This window comes from Patiria miniata, unplaced genomic scaffold (assembly GCF_015706575.1).
Source record: "Patiria miniata isolate m_02_andy unplaced genomic scaffold, ASM1570657v1 HiC_scaffold_25, whole genome shotgun sequence".
NCBI lineage: Eukaryota > Metazoa > Echinodermata > Asteroidea > Valvatida > Asterinidae > Patiria > Patiria miniata.
In genome coordinates, this window is record NW_024037064.1 from 15,852,712 (window position 1) to 15,875,896 (window position 23,185).

Sequence of the window (23,185 nt, forward strand, 5' to 3'; positions counted from 1 at the left end):
GTACAGACCACCCTGTTGGGGCATTCCCCAGAAGGGTGGCCTACAAGCAAACATTTGTAGCACCTTACGGTACTACATTTGTTTGCCGAGTGTGTCGGGTCCCCGCACCGGGCGCACGTCCGGGTTTGGCCGGAGTGGCCGACCCAGGCGTTGCGGTTCCCAATGCGGAGAACCGACGGTATAGATTTGACACCCGACATTAAGTACTGTCGGGTGCCAGTGAATACGGCAGGTTCCTCAGGGTAGGTTTGGAATCTTCCCTTGTGGACCCTGCCGTACCTAGACAAGATGGACCGGACGACATTGTCGTCCACGTCCATCTCAACGTACTTGACAGTGACCAGCTTCAGGCCGAATGATGATACACGGCAACCTGGAAGCCGGTCTAAAACTGGCTCAAACTTTCGAGCTAGTGCGACCGATTTGAACGTCATGTCAAATCGGCCGCCAGGTAGAGGTTGCAAGGCCTCAAGGTGATTGGCCGGGATAATCCCGACCCCCTTGAGCGCCTTGAAAACATCACTTGACGTCTCCTTGCCCCAAAACTAAGTTCGAGGGCTCGGAGACGCCTGGCTTCGCTACCGTTTGACGGCATGCTAAGCCGAGAAAGAAAAAAGGAAAGGAAAAATCCGACTGGGATTTCTTTCACAAAAAATAAGAAATACCGTTACAAGCTTGTAACGGTATTGACTATATTAAATATATACAACGAAGAGTGAGTCACAACTGCTGACTCACTCAACAAGAAGATAAATCACAGGTAGCAACTGCCTACCTGTGATAAAGAAAGAAAAATGAACGCGGAGGCCAGGCCCCGCAGACCCGAAATTCCCCACCGGTGTAGTGCAGAGAACCCCGAGCCTACAGGCCCGCAATACCCGCGCTACGGCCCGCTCCCCGCTGCCGACCCACCACCTAGTGTAACGGCGGTAGTCGGCTGCGTAACGGGTCACAAGCCGCAGCACAAGCACACGGGTCCCAACCCCGCAAACGCTAAAGAAAGGAGAAAATTCCCCCAACAAAGGACTTCACGGGGCTATGCACACGCACAGCCCCACCCAAATGAATAGGGCCGTGCACGCTGCCACGGCCTAAACAAAGAAACACGTAGAAACGAATGGGCCGTGCACGCTGCCACGGCCCAAACAATAGACGTGTACAAATGAATAGGCTGGCGTGTACAGCACTGCGTACACAGCCAGCAACGAAAAACCAACACGAAAAACACCCAAAATATCACCAAAAATGAAACAAAAATCTGTAAAAACTAGACCTACTTGGTCTATAAACTAAGACGAAAACGTAGATACAAAAATTATCGACTAACGCGATCTAAAAACTCGATTTTCTTCGAAGACAACCCGGAGCTCCGGGGAGGCGTGGCTGTCTGAAAAGAACAGATACTACACATGATCTTAGCCAAAAGGCCGAGAAGCGATAACGATTAATATTAAAACAATAGCGCGGAAAGGGATTATTCGTCTTGAAATACTGTTTGCTATTGTTCTTCTTATTATTTATTTTTGCCTTTTTTTGTTTCCTGGTGTGAAAACAAAAAAAAGACTCCTGCGCGTCCACAGCAACTCAACGAAACCCGGGGAGAGAGAGATGAGCAAGAAATCTCCGGCTTTCTCAGATTAACAGAGACATATACATTCTTAAAAATATTTCTATCATGCATTTTCATACACCTCGATCATATTTCACCAAAAATCTTGTTGAAAAAATTAATCCAGACAAAAAATGGGATCAATGCATCAGTGAGCGAGAGCGTCGGCACTAAATGCCGTACGTACGATGTACCGGGACAAGCATATCAATAGATGGCGCCCTTCAACACTCCCGGTCATCGCGCCTCGGCGTTTCCCATCTGGGTATTTCTCAGGCCCTGCCAATGGGTCCCACATTAGGGGCGGGGAAATACTTCAGTTTGTCAGTAAGCTCCGTGGCCGAGTGGTTAGAGAGCACATGTAGAAAGTAATAGACCGTGGGTTCGAGTCCCAGCCTGCCGCTTTCCTTTAATTGCTTGGTTATTGTTTTGTTTTGTTATTTTTTCACTTACTTATTTCCCCTTTTTGTAATAATTACTATTTTATTTCATTGATTTATTGTTTATTTCGTCATGAAGTTATAAGAAGAAAATTCGAAAGAAAAGAAAACATTCGTCATACCGTTTTCATTTGCGCTTATAATACTTATGTATCAATATCAATGCGGTCCCGCGGGGAGTTAATTGAAGAGAGAAAGAAAGAAAAGAAACAAACGGGAAACAAATGTCAACGCACCATTATTTGTCCATTTTTGTAACCTTTGGTGAATAAGTCATTCACATTCTACATGAGGCAACATTTAAGACAATACATATACATACATGTATGGCTAATGTACTCAGCCGGCCGGCCGGTCACATACGCAGTGCGTAAAATTTTGCATACTGCTTAAGTTAAAGGACACAGTGGGAATTCTATCTGGAACAGTGTTCTATTGTTTATAAAAAAAATTAGAGAAATTGATTTCGGCTATGAGTGAAGGTAGAGGTGGAGTTAGACAGGCAGCGACAAATCTCTTTTTTGAAGGTTGTGGTGGCTCTGAAAAGAGCCTTTTGGGTTTGTGGATGCAAAGTAAGTTCTTTTCTTTACTTTGACACTTTGGCGGTCTTCTTGGGCAGAAGAACTTGCTGGATGTTGGGAAGGACACCACCCTGCGCGATGGTAACTCCGCTCATCAACTTGTTCAACTCCTCGTCGTTGCGTATAGCAAGCTGCAGATGGCGGGGATTAATTCTCGTCTTCTTGTTGTCTCGTGCAGCGTTTCCGGCCAGTTCCAAGATCTCCGCGGTAAGGTACTCCATCACTGCCGCAAGGTAGACCGGTGCACCGGCACCGACACGCTGGGCGTAGTTGCCCTTACGCAGAAATCTGTGAACACGACCCACGGGGAACTGGAGTCCCGCCCTGGAGGACCTGCTCTTGGCCTTGCTTCTTGCTTTGCCGCTCTTTCCTCGCCCAGTCATCTTGACAGTATAGTGACAGAAGATGAATGTACTCTGCAGTAAAGGTGGTGTGTGAATGAACCCACTTGGAAAACACAACACTAGTTATAGCGTTCTGGTGGATTGGCTGAAGCGTGCCAAGTAGCCAATCACGCGACACGGGCGTGCCCGTCGCACGGTTGGGTGCACCGCATCCATTTTGGACGCGGGGGACGAGGGAACAAAAAATTACAACTGTGTCATCGTCGTTCAAAGTAATGGAATCACTAGATAAAACACAGAAACATGCAACATTCTTACCTCCATTTTAAGACGTTTTATTGTTATTCCGCCGAAGAAGTCCCATGATCTTTCGACCATCCTCCGCACAATGGCAGTGATTCGTTGCTCTCACGCGGCGGTTAAAACTGGCCTCGGTTTCTTGCTAGATATTTGTAACATCCCACAGACGAAATCCTAATTTATTTTTTAATAGTAACCCACTCAACAAAATGCAAGCACTCGTCCGGAGATTGAAAGAAATGACCAATTGACAAAGGCTGTGGCATAAATTAAATTATGTGTTTACGACGACGACAAGACTCAGGGATTAACTTTAATCGCATTACCTCCCCTCGCCTCACGAAGGGTAAAAGAATATTTAAAAAATAAAGAGAGAGAGTGAAAGGGACACAACAGAATAAAAAAAAGGTTAGTTGTAAAACCTAAGAAATGGGCTGATCGGGCGAACTGAGCTGACTGGCAAATCTCTTTTTGGAAACTGTGTTGGCTCTGAAAAGAGCCGTTTGGTTTTGAAGCCTTCAAAATTTCTATTTTGAAGTCGTGTACTTGGTGACGGCCTTGGTGCCTTCGCTGACTGCATGCTTAGCAAGCTCCCCGGGAAGAAGTAGGCGTACTGCTGTCTGCACTTCACGGCTTGTGATGGTGGACTTCTTGTTGTAGAGAGCGAGGCGAGAAGATTCGCTGGCGATGCGCTCAAACACGTCGTTGACAAAGCTGTTCATGATGCTCATTGCCTTGCTCGAGATTCCGGTGTCGGGGTGCACCTGTTTCATCACTTTGTAGATGTAGATGCCGTAGCTCTCCTTGCGACGCCGGTGCCTCTTTTTGTTTGCGCTAACCGGACCCTTAGTATTTCCGGCCTTCTTCTGACCTTTTCCGCTAACTTTGGGAGCCATATTGGAGGACTTGGAATGTATCGGATCGTGAGATCGAATGAAAGACCAGCACGTCTTGGCCGGCTTTTATTGTGCACAGCTTGGATTCTGACCACCCATGCATCGTCCACTTTCCCGCCAGTGACCGCTTACCCATGCGTGAAGAAAGCGGTATGCGTGCATAGTTATACAATGCACGCACGGCACGACCCCCCCCCCCCCTCCCCGGCAAGGGTATTTTTAGCCTTTTTCTCAGACTGACACGTGTATAAGTGTCCTTCTTAAATATTATTGTCTACTGAATTTCTGGGAAATAATAAAGTCATCTCCAGCGGAGGGCGAATTAATATGTCGTAGTGCACCAATACTTCTTTAAATGTTGTTTCCACCTTATGCACGTTCACCCGAATTCGGCGGGCCAACTGGATGTCCTTGGGCATGATGGTGACCCTCTTGGCGTGAATGGCGCACAGGTTGGTGTCTTCGAAGAGGCCGACGAGGTAAGCTTCGCTCGCTTCTTGCAATGCCATGACGGCAGAACTCTGGAATCGCAGTTCAGTTTTGAAATCCTGTGCAATTTCACGCACAAGTCTCTGGAATGGCAGCTTTCGGATCAGCAGTTCGGTGCTCTTCTGGTAGCGGCGAATCTCACGGAGGGCGACGGTTCCCGGTCGGTACCGATGGGGTTTCTTGACACCGCCAGTCGCCGGTGCGCTCTTGCGGGCCGCCTTGGTGGCCAACTGCTTCCTGGGGGCTTTCCCCCCGGTGCTCTTTCTTGCCGTCTGCTTGGTGCGCGCCATGGTCAAGGGTATGGTTTGATGAACGGTGATCACAACTGAGTGCAGATTGAGCGAACGGACCCCGCCTCTTAAGGCCGGCGCATAGCATCCTAGGTTGGAAGCCTAACAATGGGCTATCTTCCGATTGGGTGCTTCGGGGGCCAAGCGGAGACGCTTCAGTGATCACGATTTCCGTACGTTGAAAAAGTATAGACGTTAAATTTCAATCGAAAATGCTGCTTTTCCGAGCCTATAGTATTATGAGCCCTCGGCAACAGAATCCATTTGGGATCGTTGAGACTACAATATTTCTCCCACCCCCTACTTGGGATTAATTGAACCCCAATAAACACCCCCTCCCCCACCCCCTAAAAGAAAAGTGACAAACATACGGATTTCCCTGGCTGCTGTTTATGTTTGTTTTGTAATAAAGACAATAATCACACACACCCATTCGCGAACAAAATGTCACGGATCCCTCTATACGTTCCCCGCTATATCCTGAGACGAGCACCCAGTAATTATTACTTCATGGACTTTGACAAAAAATGGAGACCAGACATGTTTTACAGTGGAAATAGGGAGGGGAAAAGCAACTCTAAGAACACACATGACAAGGACAAGTGAAATCGAGTAAAATCAAGATTCAATCTCTTTTTTGAAATAGTGGTGGCTCTGAAAAGAGCCGTTCGGTTTGATTTTTGGATATGGTGTCTAGCCGCCGAAGCCGTACAGCGTGCGTCCCTGTCTCTTCAGCGCATACACCACGTCCATTGCAGTGACAGTCTTCCTCTTGGCGTGCTCGCAGTAGGTGACTGCATCGCGGATAACGTTCTCCAGGAAAACCTTGAGGACTCCGCGGGTTTCTTCGTAGATGAGCCCGGAGATACGCTTGACTCCTCCGCGGCGGGCCAGCCGACGAATGGCTGGTTTAGTGATTCCCTGGATGTTATCTCGGAGAACCTTGCGGTGTCGCTTGGCACCCCCTTTGCCTAGTCCCTTTCCTCCTTTGCCACGGCCAGACATGTTTGTGTCTCCTCAGTCGGTTGTAGATGATTCAATGGCCATCCCAGCCCCGGCGAGGCAACTTATAGGACATGCGCGGACGCGATATGAGCATGCGAAGCCATCAACTGTTACGGCGCCCTCTGGCGACCAATCGTGGCAGGAGCACTCATCCTGGGAAACAAACAAATCAGAAGCAAAACAAGGGGGAAAAGGGATAACAAATAAGAAAAGGAAGAAGATGCCTAGAAACATATTGCAACGAGACTCAAACAATACATTTATAACCAGACACAGAGGGGTCGTGGCCAAGCCTTTTTTTTTTTTTTTTTTTTTTTTTACACCTTGAACGGAAATCAATGGAAACGCCAACATCATAATTTAACAAGACTTTACACACTTACTAATATTTACCGTAATTCAATGTGAAAGCCCTGTCACCAAAACGTCAAAAGAAAACGAACCTTTAACGACGGGGCACCGTAGTCAGAACCTGTTTTTGTATTAATTGATGTTCCCCGAAGGGAGTGGGCCGAATCCCGGATGTACTGCTATACCGGGCCAACCCGTGGCCGGGACGAGGCAAGCCTCTATTCCACGGCCCAAATCCAAAAATCAGTTTAATATACTGGCTGTTCAATGAACAGCGTTTCAGATATTAAGCTGAAAAGAACAGATACTAATTTTTTGGTTTCGGGATCCTCCTAAAGAAGATCCCAGGATAGGGTAGTCACACTACACCTTAGTAAGTGAGGCTACGAGCCTCCCTACCCTTTTACCTACTATCAAGAACAAACAGACACTTGACAAAGACAAGACATGCAGTCTGTGTAGCCACGCTACCCACGCATTACCATGGTAGGGTACGACCCTAACTGACTGGCAGGAAAATATACAAACAGAAAACTATACCATGAAACTTCCGGACTCAACAACGCTCATGCGAGCAAACATGCACTAAAAAGGACCTAAAGGGTCCTAACCAACAGAGCGAAAACGCTCACAGGTCCGACCTAAGGAACCGAAACGGTCCTTAAACAACAAAAGCCAGCAAAAAGCCAAGCTTAGTAAAAAAAGGCCTAAGGGGCCCCAAAACCAGGAGCAAAAGAACTCCCACAAAAAGGGGACCTAAAGGGTCCCAAAAAACAAGGAGCAAAAGGCTCCCACAAAAAAGGACCTAAGGGGCCCCAGATAAACAAGGAGCGAAAGTCTTAAGGCTGTAATAGTGCAAAAAAACAAAATCACAACCTAAAGACAAGTTGGTCGTCTCTGATGAAACATACCGCTCCCCGCACGCACCAGATGGTGCGGAACTTGGCCCGGTCCAGCCGGACGAAGTCTAAACGAATGCGGTTCTTGACCGCAGCCTTGACACGGTGAAGCACGTGGTCGGCATCCGGCCGTGAGCCATCATACAATGTCTCACAGCGCGAACACCAAACCAACCACTTCACCGTGCTAATCAAATACCAGACCAGAAGAGAGTCTGGCCTGGTCTCTAGCCCTGACCCATACAAAACGCAGGAGCGGGTCAGGGAAAAATAGCGGGCCAGGGCTTTACCACCAATGTGTTCGACCCATGCCCACAAAATGTAAACAAAAGGGCAGTCCCAGAAAACGTGGCCCAGTGATTCGGGAGCGGCACAGCCAACCCGAGGACACTGGCCGTCACCAATGCCCCAATGGCCTAAACGTTGGGAAGTTTTCAAGGCTCCCCATATCACCCTCCAATTCAAGTCGCGCAAGCGGTTACTCAAATTGGAGGAGTGACACAATTTAAAAAGATGAAGAAAATCATCGCACCTAACCGCCGGACACTGGACCGGCTGCTGACCTGACAACAGGTCATACAGTTGTCGGACCGTAATTGGCCCCCAGTCAATATCCGGCGAAATTGTAGATACAAGCAGGACCAGCCTGCAAAAATGGCGATAAAACCCAGTGGGTTGGAGGGCGTGTGGGGTATCATTCCTCCAGATGTTACGGGGGAGAACCCCAAGGAGTGACGAGGCCGCCCAGTACAGAGAAAAAAATCTCCAAGGAGGACCATCGTCACTCAACAAAACCCTAAACCCACTGACAAAGAAAGCGTCACATTTGTGACGAATATTGGTGACCCCAAGGCCACCATTAGCTAAAGTCTGGACAAGGACTGACCTTTTTACAAGTTCAGTCTTGCCAGACCAAATAAACGAAAAAATGGCCCGGTTAATAACCCTCTCTACCGAAACCGGCAGAGGATAAACCGGGGCCAAGAAAAACAACGGAGTTAAAATCAAGGTGTTGACCAGCAACACCTTGCCTAAAAGAGAGAGCATTCTCCCTTTCCACATGTCCAAAGTGGACTGCAGATTGGGGATCCGCTCTCTCCAATTCATAGGGCCCATGTCCCCACCGCCAACCCAGACACCGTTGATTTTAATCGGGTCTCTGGTCCACTGGATAGGGACCTCGTCGGGAAGGCAGTCGGGCCATGAGCCAAAAACCAAGCCTTTCGACTTGGCAAAGTTAAGGCGAGACCCGCTCGCACGAGAAAATGCATCGATGATGCCAAACAACCGCCTCACCGATCTGAAATCCCGAACTATGCAGGTTGTATCGTCTGCGTACTGCAGAACCCTGCATTCGAGGCCACTGGCCCCAGGGATTGTCAGACCGGCAAGACGGCTATCTTTAATGACAGTCTGAGCAAAAGGCTCGATAAAAAGCACGTATAAAAGAGGGGAGAGGGGGCAACCCTGCCTCACTCCCCTCGTGACTAAAAAGGGTTCTGAAAGAGAACCATTAGTTAAAACGGCACTGGATATGTTTGTGTACAACAGCTCTATCCAGTGCCTAAAATTAGGTCCAAAACCAAAACGGTCGAGGACTTTAAAAAGAAAATCCCAATTGACCCTGTCAAAGGCCTTCTGCTGGTCTAGGGAAATAACAAGGCAGTCAAGGTTCTTCCCATCCACGAATGCTACCAGATCCCGAAGGAGTCTGATATTATCATGGATGGACCTCCCCCTGACGCCACAAGTTTGAAACTGACCGACAATGTCGGGCAACACCCGACCAAGGCGGAGGCACAAGGCCTTCGACAGGATCTTGTAGTCAACATTAAGAAGGGATATAGGACGCTTGTTCCTAGGATCAAGCGGATCCCCACCCTTCTCTAAAAGTGTGATGATTCCCAATCGCTGGGAATCACCTAGACTATTAAAAGAAAAGGCACAACGGAAGACCCCGAGAAGGTCGGGACCGACCAAATCCCAGAACTTCACGTAGAATTCCTTGGGCAGGCCGTCCCCACCAGGAGTCTTACCGTTGGCCATACTACGTAGAGCCACATCGAGCTCAGGCAGCCCAAGTGGGCTGTCCAAGTCAATGCGGCTAGCTTCGTCCAAAACATTGGACAGAGAGTCCAGAAACGGAGACTGCGATTCAACCTCCACAGGCTCGGCCGAAAACAAATCGAGATAAAAATCTCTATAAACTGTCGAGATTTCTTCCGGAGAGGAAACAATGTCCCCTCCAGGACTATAAACGGAAGAAATAGTTTTCTTCCGAGCCTGAGAGGTCTCGAGCTGGTAAAAATACCTGGACGGCTTCTCCCCTTCCTCGAGGTCACGAACCCGCGCACGGATCCGAGCCCCCTCCGCTTCAAAGTCGTCCAGTTTAGCAAGCTCGTTTCTAATTTCCTCGTGCCGAGCAAGAACCTCAGGGTTACATTGCCCAGAATTGAGGGCGGAAACGACTGAGCGCAGGGCAGCCACAAGTGACTCCCTGCGCCGTCGTCTATTTCTTACCAACCGGCAAGAAAAGGAAATAATAAATCGCTTAATGCGGGACTTGACGTCCTCCCACCAGAGGAGTTCGTTTCCGTACCCCTCCTTGAGAGTCCGCCAGCCCGCATAAGCCTTTCTGAAATCCGTTTGAAAGCCAGCGTCGGCCAGGACGGAAACATTACATTTCCAAAAACCCCGACCGGCGCCGGCAATCTCCGGGAAATTAAATTTCAAATCAACACAGTCATGGTCACTGAAATAGCATGGCGAATGCCCGCAAGACACGACACCCACCGAACTGGATGTGTAAATACGATCCAGCCGGCTAGTGATCGTGTTTGCCGCATTTCGCCATGTAAAAGAATGCGTGGACGGGTTGAAAGACCGCCAGCAGTCCTTAAAAGAAAAGTCGGAAATGAGGTGACCGAGCTCCGCGGCGCCGATCCCACAAGATGTGGAATCTGAACCACGGCGGTCAAGCTCTAAATCCAGGACACAGTTGAAGTCTCCTGTTAAAATAACAGGACAACTACCCGTCAAGAAAAAAGACAACTCCGTGAAGAAGAGACGACGCGACCTGGGGTCAGTCGGGGCATAAACTGTGCACAATCGCACACCCTTTCCTCCCCCCGGACCGCGCAAAATTCCAGAAACGATCCTTCCATCAGAATCGATGGAAAGATCAGAAAATTCAAAAGGACTTTTGGCAGGCAGAAGGATGACGGTCCCGCAGGAAGAAGATGTGCCAAAACTGGCAAAAATCTTCCCCCTCCACTCCGCCTGCCAAGAAACTAAATCGTCATTGCCAGAAATATGACACTCCTGAAGACAGGAAATATCATACTCCCGACAAAGACTAAAAACGCGTCTCCTCTTCACGGGGTCACGCATTCCATTGACGTTCAATGAAAGCAAATTGACCATGGTGTGCTGAAGTGAACATATTACTCGGGTGGATCACCTTTCGGTTTACCACCCGAGTCTAGAGTGGCAGCGGGGGGAGAACTACTGTCCCCCACCCGCTTGTCCGTATCCGGGCCCTGGGGCTCGGACCGGCTAGTTTGTGTGTCCCCCGAAGGTGTTGTGCGGGGGACAGCACTAGTTTTGGATGAGCTTGTAGGCTCATCCACTTTCATCTCAGACTCAGATGAGTCTGAGAGACATTTCCCCGAGATTTTTTTGGGGACTGCACCCGAAGAGGGAGAATCGGAGCCAGAAGAGGGATGACGAGCCCTCTTCTTCATCTTCCTCTTCCCTCTAACGGGTAAAAAACCCACCGCCCTATCTATTGCAGCCGCCTGGCAGTCAATGGCGTCGCAAGACACCACGGGCTTGGCGTTAATACCCGTGCAGTCTGCGCAGCCGGCCACATGAAAGGGCATAGCCCTCGAAATCCCACGGTCGCAATGGAAACATTCCCACGCGACCGGAGACTTCAGAGGGCCTATCTGCCTCGAGCATTGAATGCACGATGCTCGAGGCAATTCAAAATTCGACGACTCGGAACTCTCCGAGTCTGACAAATCAGACCCGGGAGTTACAGCTGGGTTGGACTTCTCCGCCGCCGCCACGTCCAAAACGGGCGTGGGCTCGGGGGAAGACGGAGAAGACTCCAACCCACTAGATTTGGCAGGAGAGGATTCCGCTCCAACAGATGGTACCGGAGCAGACTTCCCCTGCACTACTACATCAGCCCACCGTTTGGTGGGCTGAACTTTCCTGGCGAAGGATTTGGGACACAGCTTAAAGCCATGCCCCTCCTCCTCGCACAAAGTACAGACCACCCTGTTGGGGCATTCCCCAGAAGGGTGGCCTACAAGCAAACATTTGTAGCACCTTACGGTACTACATTTGTTTGCCGAGTGTGTCGGGTCCCCGCACCGGGCGCACGTCCGGGTTTGGCCGGAGTGGCCGACCCAGGCGTTGCGGTTCCCAATGCGGAGAACCGACGGTATAGATTTGACACCCGACATTAAGTACTGTCGGGTGCCAGTGAATACGGCAGGTTCCTCAGGGTAGGTTTGGAATCTTCCCTTGTGGACCCTGCCGTACCTAGACAAGATGGACCGGACGACATTGTCGTCCACGTCCATCTCAACGTACTTGACAGTGACCAGCTTCAGGCCGAATGATGATACACGGCAACCTGGAAGCCGGTCTAAAACTGGCTCAAACTTTCGAGCTAGTGCGACCGATTTGAACGTCATGTCAAATCGGCCGCCAGGTAGAGGTTGCAAGGCCTCAAGGTGATTGGCCGGGATAATCCCGACCCCCTTGAGCGCCTTGAAAACATCACTTGACGTCTCCTTGCCCCCAAAACTAAGTTCGAGGGCTCGGAGACGCCTGGCTTCGCTACCGTTTGACGGCATGCTAAGCCGAGAAAGAAAAAAGGAAAGGAAAAATCCGACTGGGATTTCTTTCACAAAAATAAGAAATACCGTTACAAGCTTGTAACGGTATTGACTATATTAAATATATACAACGAAGAGTGAGTCACAACTGCTGACTCACTCAACAAGAAGATAAATCACAGGTAGCAACTGCCTACCTGTGATAAAGAAAGAAAAATGAACGCGGAGGCCAGGCCCCGCAGACCCGAAATTCCCCACCGGTGTAGTGCAGAGAACCCCGAGCCTACAGGCCCGCAATACCCGCGCTACGGCCCGCTCCCCGCTGCCGACCCACCACCTAGTGTAACGGCGGTAGTCGGCTGCGTAACGGGTCACAAGCCGCAGCACAAGCACACGGGTCCCAACCCCGCAAACGCTAAAGAAAGGAGAAAATTCCCCCAACAAAGGACTTCACGGGGCTATGCACACGCACAGCCCCACCCAAATGAATAGGGCCGTGCACGCTGCCACGGCCTAAACAAAGAAACACGTAGAAACGAATGGGCCGTGCACGCTGCCACGGCCCAAACAATAGACGTGTACAAATGAATAGGCTGGCGTGTACAGCACTGCGTACACAGCCAGCAACGAAAAACCAACACGAAAAACACCCAAAATATCACCAAAAATGAAACAAAAATCTGTAAAAACTAGACCTACTTGGTCTATAAACTAAGACGAAAACGTAGATACAAAAATTATCGACTAACGCGATCTAAAAACTCGATTTTCTTCGAAGACAACCCGGAGCTCCGGGGAGGCGTGGCTGTCTGAAAAGAACAGATACTACACATGATCTTAGCCAAAAGGCCGAGAAGCGATAACGATTAATATTAAAACAATAGCGCGGAAAGGGATTATTCGTCTTGAAATACTGTTTGCTATTGTTCTTCTTATTATTTATTTTTGCCTTTTTTTGTTTCCTGGTGTGAAAACAAAAAAAAGACTCCTGCGCGTCCACCGCAACTCAACGAAACCCGGGGAGAGAGAGATGAGCAAGAAATCTCCGGCTTTCTCAGATTAACAGAGACATATACATTCTTAAAAATATTTCTATCATGCATTTTCATACACCTCGATCATATTTCACCAAAAATCTTGTTGAAAAAATTAATCCAGACAAAAAATGGGATCAATGCATCAGTGAGCGAGAGCGTCGGCACTAAATGCCGTACGTACGATGTACCGGGACAAGCATATCAATAGATGGCGCCCTTCAACACTCCCGGTCATCGCGCCTCGGCGTTTCCCATCTGGGTATTTCTCAGGCCCTGCCAATGGGTCCCACATTAGGGGCGGGGAAATACTTCAGTTTGTCAGTAAGCTCCGTGGCCGAGTGGTTAGAGAGCACATGTAGAAAGTAATAGACCGTGGGTTCGAGTCCCAGCCTGCCGCTTTCCTTTAATTGCTTGGTTATTGTTTTGTTTTGTTATTTTTTCACTTACTTATTTCCCCTTTTTGTAATAATTACTATTTTATTTCATTGATTTATTGTTTATTTCGTCATGAAGTTATAAGAAGAAAATTCGAAAGAAAAGAAAACATTCGTCATACCGTTTTCATTTGCGCTTATAATACTTATGTATCAATATCAATGCGGTCCCGCGGGGAGTTAATTGAAGAGAGAAAGAAAGAAAAGAAACAAACGGGAAACAAATGTCAACGCACCATTATTTGTCCATTTTTGTAACCTTTGGTGAATAAGTCATTCACATTCTACATGAGGCAACATTTAAGACAATACATATACATACATGTATGGCTAATGTACTCAGCCGGCCGGCCGGTCACATACGCAGTGCGTAAAATTTTGCATACTGCTTAAGTTAAAGGACACAGTGGGAATTCTATCTGGAACAGTGTTCTATTGTTTATAAAAAAAATTAGAGAAATTGATTTCGGCTATGAGTGAAGGTAGAGGTGGAGTTAGACAGGCAGCGACAAATCTCTTTTTTGAAGGTTGTGGTGGCTCTGAAAAGAGCCTTTTGGGTTTGTGGATGCAAAGTAAGTTCTTTTCTTTACTTTGACACTTTGGCGGTCTTCTTGGGCAGAAGAACTTGCTGGATGTTGGGAAGGACACCACCCTGCGCGATGGTAACTCCGCTCATCAACTTGTTCAACTCCTCGTCGTTGCGTATAGCAAGCTGCAGATGGCGGGGATTAATTCTCGTCTTCTTGTTGTCTCGTGCAGCGTTTCCGGCCAGTTCCAAGATCTCCGCGGTAAGGTACTCCATCACTGCCGCAAGGTAGACCGGTGCACCGGCACCGACACGCTGGGCGTAGTTGCCCTTACGCAGAAATCTGTGAACACGACCCACGGGGAACTGGAGTCCCGCCCTGGAGGACCTGCTCTTGGCCTTGCTTCTTGCTTTGCCGCTCTTTCCTCGCCCAGTCATCTTGACAGTATAGTGACAGAAGATGAATGTACTCTGCAGTAAAGGTGGTGTGTGAATGAACCCACTTGGAAAACACAACACTAGTTATAGCGTTCTGGTGGATTGGCTGAAGCGTGCCAAGTAGCCAATCACGCGACACGGGCGTGCCCGTCGCACGGTTGGGTGCACCGCATCCATTTTGGACGCGGGGGACGAGGGAACAAAAAATTACAACTGTGTCATCGTCGTTCAAAGTAATGGAATCACTAGATAAAACACAGAAACATGCAACATTCTTACCTCCATTTTAAGACGTTTTATTGTTATTCCGCCGAAGAAGTCCCATGATCTTTCGACCATCCTCCGCACAATGGCAGTGATTCGTTGCTCTCACGCGGCGGTTAAAACTGGCCTCGGTTTCTTGCTAGATATTTGTAACATCCCACAGACGAAATCCTAATTTATTTTTTAATAGTAACCCACTCAACAAAATGCAAGCACTCGTCCGGAGATTGAAAGAAATGACCAATTGACAAAGGCTGTGGCATAAATTAAATTATGTGTTTACGACGACGACAAGACTCAGGGATTAACTTTAATCGCATTACCTCCCCTCGCCTCACGAAGGGTAAAAGAATATTTAAAAAATAAAGAGAGAGAGTGAAAGGGACACAACAGAATAAAAAAAAGGTTAGTTGTAAAACCTAAGAAATGGGCTGATCGGGCGAACTGAGCTGACTGGCAAATCTCTTTTTGGAAACTGTGTTGGCTCTGAAAAGAGCCGTTTGGTTTTGAAGCCTTCAAAATTTCTATTTTGAAGTCGTGTACTTGGTGACGGCCTTGGTGCCTTCGCTGACTGCATGCTTAGCAAGCTCCCCGGGAAGAAGTAGGCGTACTGCTGTCTGCACTTCACGGCTTGTGATGGTGGACTTCTTGTTGTAGAGAGCGAGGCGAGAAGATTCGCTGGCGATGCGCTCAAACACGTCGTTGACAAAGCTGTTCATGATGCTCATTGCCTTGCTCGAGATTCCGGTGTCGGGGTGCACCTGTTTCATCACTTTGTAGATGTAGATGCCGTAGCTCTCCTTGCGACGCCGGTGCCTCTTTTTGTTTGCGCTAACCGGACCCTTAGTATTTCCGGCCTTCTTCTGACCTTTTCCGCTAACTTTGGGAGCCATATTGGAGGACTTGGAATGTATCGGATCGTGAGATCGAATGAAAGACCAGCACGTCTTGGCCGGCTTTTATTGTGCACAGCTTGGATTCTGACCACCCATGCATCGTCCACTTTCCCGCCAGTGACCGCTTACCCATGCGTGAAGAAAGCGGTATGCGTGCATAGTTATACAATGCACGCACGGCACGACCCCCCCCCCCCTCCCCGGCAAGGGTATTTTTAGCCTTTTTCTCAGACTGACACGTGTATAAGTGTCCTTCTTAAATATTATTGTCTACTGAATTTCTGGGAAATAATAAAGTCATCTCCAGCGGAGGGCGAATTAATATGTCGTAGTGCACCAATACTTCTTTAAATGTTGTTTCCCCCTTATGCACGTTCACCCCGAATTCGGCGGGCCAACTGGATGTCCTTGGGCATGATGGTGACCCTCTTGGCGTGAATGGCGCACAGGTTGGTGTCTTCGAAGAGGCCGACGAGGTAAGCTTCGCTCGCTTCTTGCAATGCCATGACGGCAGAACTCTGGAATCGCAGTTCAGTTTTGAAATCCTGTGCAATTTCACGCACAAGTCTCTGGAATGGCAGCTTTCGGATCAGCAGTTCGGTGCTCTTCTGGTAGCGGCGAATCTCACGGAGGGCGACGGTTCCCGGTCGGTACCGATGGGGTTTCTTGACACCGCCAGTCGCCGGTGCGCTCTTGCGGGCCGCCTTGGTGGCCAACTGCTTCCTGGGGGCTTTCCCCCCGGTGCTCTTTCTTGCCGTCTGCTTGGTGCGCGCCATGGTCAAGGGTATGGTTTGATGAACGGTGATCACAACTGAGTGCAGATTGAGCGAACGGACCCCGCCTCTTAAGGCCGGCGCATAGCATCCTAGGTTGGAAGCCTAACAATGGGCTATCTTCCGATTGGGTGCTTCGGGGGCCAAGCGGAGACGCTTCAGTGATCACGATTTCCGTACGTTGAAAAAGTATAGACGTTAAATTTCAATCGAAAATGCTGCTTTTCCGAGCCTATAGTATTATGAGCCCTCGGCAACAGAATCCATTTGGGATCGTTGAGACTACAATATTTCTCCCACCCCCTACTTGGGATTAATTGAACCCCAATAAACACCCCCTCCCCCACCCCCTAAAAGAAAAGTGACAAACATACGGATTTCCCTGGCTGCTGTTTATGTTTGTTTTGTAATAAAGACAATAATCACACACACCCATTCGCGAACAAAATGTCACGGATCCCTCTATACGTTCCCCGCTATATCCTGAGACGAGCACCCAGTAATTATTACTTCATGGACTTTGACAAAAAAATGGAGACCAGACATGTTTTACAGTGGAAATAGGGAGGGGAAAAGCAACTCTAAGAACACACATGACAAGGACAAGTGAAATCGAGTAAAATCAAGATTCAATCTCTTTTTTGAAATAGTGGTGGCTCTGAAAAGAGCCGTTCGGTTTGATTTTTGGATATGGTGTCTAGCCGCCGAAGCCGTACAGCGTGCGTCCCTGTCTCTTCAGCGCATACACCACGTCCATTGCAGTGACAGTCTTCCTCTTGGCGTGCTCGCAGTAGGTGACTGCATCGCGGATAACGTTCTCCAGGAAAACCTTGAGGACTCCGCGGGTTTCTTCGTAGATGAGCCCGGAGATACGCTTGACTCCTCCGCGGCGGGCCAGCCGACGAATGGCTGGTTTAGTGATTCCCTGGATGTTATCTCGGAGAACCTTGCGGTGTCGCTTGGCACCCCCTTTGCCTAGTCCCTTTCCTCCTTTGCCACGGCCAGACATGTTTGTGTCTCCTCAGTCGGTTGTAGATGATTCAATGGCCATCCCAGCCCCGGCGAGGCAACTTATAGGACATGCGCGGACGCGATATGAGCATGCGAAGCCATCAACTGTTACGGCGCCCTCTGGCGACCAATCGTGGCAGGAGCACTCATCCTGGGAAACAAACAAATCAGAAGCAAAACAAGGGGGAAAAGGGATAACAAATAAGAAAAGGAAGAAGATGCCTAGAAACATATTGCAACGAGACTCAAACAATACATTTATAACCAGACACAGAGGGGTCGTGGCCAAGCCTTTTTTTTTTTTTTTTTTTTTTTTACACCTTGAACGGAAATCAATGGAAACGCCAACATCATAATTTAACAAGACTTTACACACTTACTAATATTTACCGTAATTCAATGTGAAAGCCCTGTCACCAAAACGTCAAAAGAAAACGAACCTTTAACGACGGGGCACCGTAGTCAGAACCTGTTTTTGTATTAATTGATGTTCCCCGAAGGGAGTGGGCCGAATCCCGGATGTACTGCTATACCGGGCCAACCCGTGGCCGGGACGAGGCAAGCCTCTATTCCACGGCCCAAATCCAAAAATCAGTTTAATATACTGGCTGTTCAATGAACAGCGTTTCAGATATTAAGCTGAAAAGAACAGATACTAATTTTTTGGTTTCGGGATCCTCCTAAAGAAGATCCCAGGATAGGGTAGTCACACTACACCTTAGTAAGTGAGGCTACGAGCCTCCCTACCCTTTTACCTACTATCAAGAACAAACAGACACTTGACAAAGACAAGACATGCAGTCTGTGTAGCCACGCTACCCACGCATTACCATGGTAGGGTACGACCCTAACTGACTGGCAGGAAAATATACAAACAGAAAACTATACCATGAAACTTCCGGACTCAACAACGCTCATGCGAGCAAACATGCACTAAAAAGGACCTAAAGGGTCCTAACCAACAGAGCGAAAACGCTCACAGGTCCGACCTAAGGAACCGAAACGGTCCTTAAACAACAAAAGCCAGCAAAAAGCCAAGCTTAGTAAAAAAAGGCCTAAGGGGCCCCAAAACCAGGAGCAAAAGAACTCCCACAAAAAGGGGACCTAAAGGGTCCCAAAAAACAAGGAGCAAAAGGCTCCCACAAAAAAGGACCTAAGGGGCCCCAGATAAACAAGGAGCGAAAGTCTTAAGGCTGTAATAGTGCAAAAAAACAAAATCACAACCTAAAGACAAGTTGGTCGTCTCTGATGAAACATACCGCTCCCCGCACGCACCAGATGGTACGGAACTTGGCCCGGTCCAGCCGGACGAAGTCTAAACGAATGCGGTTCTTGACCGCAGCCTTGACACGGTGAAGCACGTGGTCGGCATCCGGCCGTGAGCCATCATACAATGTCTCACAGCGCGAACACCAAACCAACCACTTCACCGTGCTAATCAAATACCAGACCAGAAGAGAGTCTGGCCTGGTCTCTAGCCCTGACCCATACAAAACGCAGGAGCGGGTCAGGGAAAAATAGCGGGCCAGGGCTTTACCACCAATGTGTTCGACCCATGCCCACAAAATGTAAACAAAAGGGCAGTCCCAGAAAACGTGGCCCAGTGATTCGGGAGCGGCACAGCCAACCCGAGGACACTGGCCGTCACCAATGCCCCAATGGCCTAAACGTTGGGAAGTTTTCAAGGCTCCCCATATCACCCTCCAATTCAAGTCGCGCAAGCGGTTACTCAAATTGGAGGAGTGACACAATTTAAAAAGATGAAGAAAATCATCGCACCTAACCGCCGGACACTGGACCGGCTGCTGACCTGACAACAGGTCATACAGTTGTCGGACCGTAATTGGCCCCCAGTCAATATCCGGCGAAATTGTAGATACAAGCAGGACCAGCCTGCAAAAATGGCGATAAAACCCAGTGGGTTGGAGGGCGTGTGGGGTATCATTCCTCCAGATGTTACGGGGGAGAACCCCAAGGAGTGACGAGGCCGCCCAGTACAGAGAAAAAAATCTCCAAGGAGGACCATCGTCACTCAACAAAACCCTAAACCCACTGACAAAGAAAGCGTCACATTTGTGACGAATATTGGTGACCCCAAGGCCACCATTAGCTAAAGTCTGGACAAGGACTGACCTTTTTACAAGTTCAGTCTTGCCAGACCAAATAAACGAAAAAATGGCCCGGTTAATAACCCTCTCTACCGAAACCGGCAGAGGATAAACCGGGGCCAAGAAAAACAACGGAGTTAAAATCAAGGTGTTGACCAGCAACACCTTGCCTAAAAGAGAGAGCATTCTCCCTTTCCACATGTCCAAAGTGGACTGCAGATTGGGGATCCGCTCTCTCCAATTCATAGGGCCCATGTCCCCACCGCCAACCCAGACACCGTTGATTTTAATCGGGTCTCTGGTCCACTGGATAGGGACCTCGTCGGGAAGGCAGTCGGGCCATGAGCCAAAAACCAAGCCTTTCGACTTGGCAAAGTTAAGGCGAGACCCGCTCGCACGAGAAAATGCATCGATGATGCCAAACAACCGCCTCACCGATCTGAAATCCCGAACTATGCAGGTTGTATCGTCTGCGTACTGCAGAACCCTGCATTCGAGGCCACTGGCCCCAGGGATTGTCAGACCGGCAAGACGGCTATCTTTAATGACAGTCTGAGCAAAAGGCTCGATAAAAAGCACGTATAAAAGAGGGGAGAGGGGGCAACCCTGCCTCACTCCCCTCGTGACTAAAAAGGGTTCTGAAAGAGAACCATTAGTTAAAACGGCACTGGATATGTTTGTGTACAACAGCTCTATCCAGTGCCTAAAATTAGGTCCAAAACCAAAACGGTCGAGGACTTTAAAAAGAAAATCCCAATTGACCCTGTCAAAGGCCTTCTGCTGGTCTAGGGAAATAACAAGGCAGTCAAGGTTCTTCCCATCCACGAATGCTACCAGATCCCGAAGGAGTCTGATATTATCATGGATGGACCTCCCCTGACGCCACAAGTTTGAAACTGACCGACAATGTCGGGCAACACCCGACCAAGGCGGAGGCACAAGGCCTTCGACAGGATCTTGTAGTCAACATTAAGAAGGGATATAGGACGCTTGTTCCTAGGATCAAGCGGATCCCCACCCTTCTCTAAAAGTGTGATGATTCCCAATCGCTGGGAATCACCTAGACTATTAAAAGAAAAGGCACAACGGAAGACCCCGAGAAGGTCGGGACCGACCAAATCCCAGAACTTCACGTAGAATTCCTTGGGCAGGCCGTCCCCACCAGGAGTCTTACCGTTGGCCATACTACGTAGAGCCACATCGAGCTCAGGCAGCCCAAGTGGGCTGTCCAAGTCAATGCGGCTAGCTTCGTCCAAAACATTGGACAGAGAGTCCAGAAACGGAGACTGCGATTCAACCTCCACAGGCTCGGCCGAAAACAAATCGAGATAAAAATCTCTATAAACTGTCGAGATTTCTTCCGGAGAGGAAACAATGTCCCCTCCAGGACTATAAACGGAAGAAATAGTTTTCTTCCGAGCCTGAGAGGTCTCGAGCTGGTAAAAATACCTGGACGGCTTCTCCCCTTCCTCGAGGTCACGAACCCGCGCACGGATCCGAGCCCCCTCCGCTTCAAAGTCGTCCAGTTTAGCAAGCTCGTTTCTAATTTCCTCGTGCCGAGCAAGAACCTCAGGGTTACATTGCCCGGAATTGAGGGCGGAAACGACTGAGCGCAGGGCAGCCACAAGTGACTCCCTGCGCCGTCGTCTATTTCTTACCAACCGGCAAGAAAAGGAAATAATAAATCGCTTAATGCGGGACTTGACGTCCTCCCACCAGAGGAGTTCGTTTCCGTACCCCTCCTTGAGAGTCCGCCAGCCCGCATAAGCCTTTCTGAAATCCGTTTGAAAGCCAGCGTCGGCCAGGACGGAAACATTACATTTCCAAAAACCCCGACCGGCGCCGGCAATCTCCGGGAAATTAAATTTCAAATCAACACAGTCATGGTCACTGAAATAGCATGGCGAATGCCCGCAAGACACGACACCCACCGAACTGGATGTGTAAATACGATCCAGCCGGCTAGTGATCGTGTTTGCCGCATTTCGCCATGTAAAAGAATGCGTGGACGGGTTGAAAGACCGCCAGCAGTCCTTAAAAGAAAAGTCGGAAATGAGGTGACCGAGCTCCGCGGCGCCGATCCCACAAGATGTGGAATCTGAACCACGGCGGTCAAGCTCTAAATCCAGGACACAGTTGAAGTCTCCTGTTAAAATAACAGGACAACTACCCGTCAAGAAAAAAGACAACTCCGTGAAGAAGAGACGACGCGACCTGGGGTCAGTCGGGGCATAAACTGTGCACAATCGCACACCCTTTCCTCCCCCCGGACCGCGCAAAATTCCAGAAACGATCCTTCCATCAGAATCGATGGAAAGATCAGAAAATTCAAAAGGACTTTTGGCAGGCAGAAGGATGACGGTCCCGCAGGAAGAAGATGTGCCAAAACTGGCAAAAATCTTCCCCCTCCACTCCGCCTGCCAAGAAACTAAATCGTCATTGCCAGAAATATGACACTCCTGAAGACAGGAAATATCATACTCCCGACAAAGACTAAAAACGCGTCTCCTCTTCACGGGGTCACGCATTCCATTGACGTTCAATGAAAGCAAATTGACCATGGTGTGCTGAAGTGAACATATTACTCGGGTGGATCACCTTTCGGTTTACCACCCGAGTCTAGAGTGGCAGCGGGGGGAGAACTACTGTCCCCCACCCGCTTGTCCGTATCCGGGCCCTGGGGCTCGGACCGGCTAGTTTGTGTGTCCCCCGAAGGTGTTGTGCGGGGGACAGCACTAGTTTTGGATGAGCTTGTAGGCTCATCCACTTTCATCTCAGACTCAGATGAGTCTGAGAGACATTTCCCCGAGATTTTTTTGGGGACTGCACCCGAAGAGGGAGAATCGGAGCCAGAAGAGGGATGACGAGCCCTCTTCTTCATCTTCCTCTTCCCTCTAACGGGTAAAAAACCCACCGCCCTATCTATTGCAGCCGCCTGGCAGTCAATGGCGTCGCAAGACACCACGGGCTTGGCGTTAATACCCGTGCAGTCTGCGCAGCCGGCCACATGAAAGGGCATAGCCCTCGAAATCCCACGGTCGCAATGGAAACATTCCCACGCGACCGGAGACTTCAGAGGGCCTATCTGCCTCGAGCATTGAATGCACGATGCTCGAGGCAATTCAAAATTCGACGACTCGGAACTCTCCGAGTCTGACAAATCAGACCCGGGAGTTACAGCTGGGTTGGACTTCTCCGCCGCCGCCACGTCCAAAACGGGCGTGGGCTCGGGGGAAGACGGAGAAGACTCCAACCCACTAGATTTGGCAGGAGAGGATTCCGCTCCAACAGATGGTACCGGAGCAGACTTCCCCTGCACTACTACATCAGCCCACCGTTTGGTGGGCTGAACTTTCCTGGCGAAGGATTTGGGACACAGCTTAAAGCCATGCCCCTCCTCCTCGCACAAAGTACAGACCACCCTGTTGGGGCATTCCCCAGAAGGGTGGCCTACAAGCAAACATTTGTAGCACCTTACGGTACTACATTTGTTTGCCGAGTGTGTCGGGTCCCCGCACCGGGCGCACGTCCGGGTTTGGCCGGAGTGGCCGACCCAGGCGTTGCGGTTCCCAATGCGGAGAACCGACGGTATAGATTTGACACCCGACATTAAGTACTGTCGGGTGCCAGTGAATACGGCAGGT

At 49.3% G+C, this 23,185-nt stretch overlaps 4 non-coding genes across 4 annotated transcripts; all 4 read right to left on the reverse strand.

Annotated features, from left to right (window-relative positions):
• Positions 1–1,242: 1,242 nt before the first annotated feature.
• On the reverse strand, positions 1,243–1,439 carry LOC119733536. Its single transcript, XR_005271896.1, has one exon. It is a non-coding gene; the product is annotated as a U2 spliceosomal RNA (small nuclear RNA).
• Positions 1,440–6,455: 5,016 nt separating this feature from the next.
• Positions 6,456–6,648, reverse strand: LOC119733475. Its single transcript, XR_005271845.1, has one exon. It is a non-coding gene; the product is annotated as a U2 spliceosomal RNA (small nuclear RNA).
• Positions 6,649–12,718: 6,070 nt separating this feature from the next.
• On the reverse strand, positions 12,719–12,915 carry LOC119733537. The gene has a single exon (XR_005271897.1). It is a non-coding gene; the product is annotated as a U2 spliceosomal RNA (small nuclear RNA).
• A 5,016-nt stretch (positions 12,916–17,931) lies between these two features.
• On the reverse strand, positions 17,932–18,124 carry LOC119733476. The gene has a single exon (XR_005271846.1). It is a non-coding gene; the product is annotated as a U2 spliceosomal RNA (small nuclear RNA).
• Positions 18,125–23,185: the final 5,061 nt, after the last annotated feature.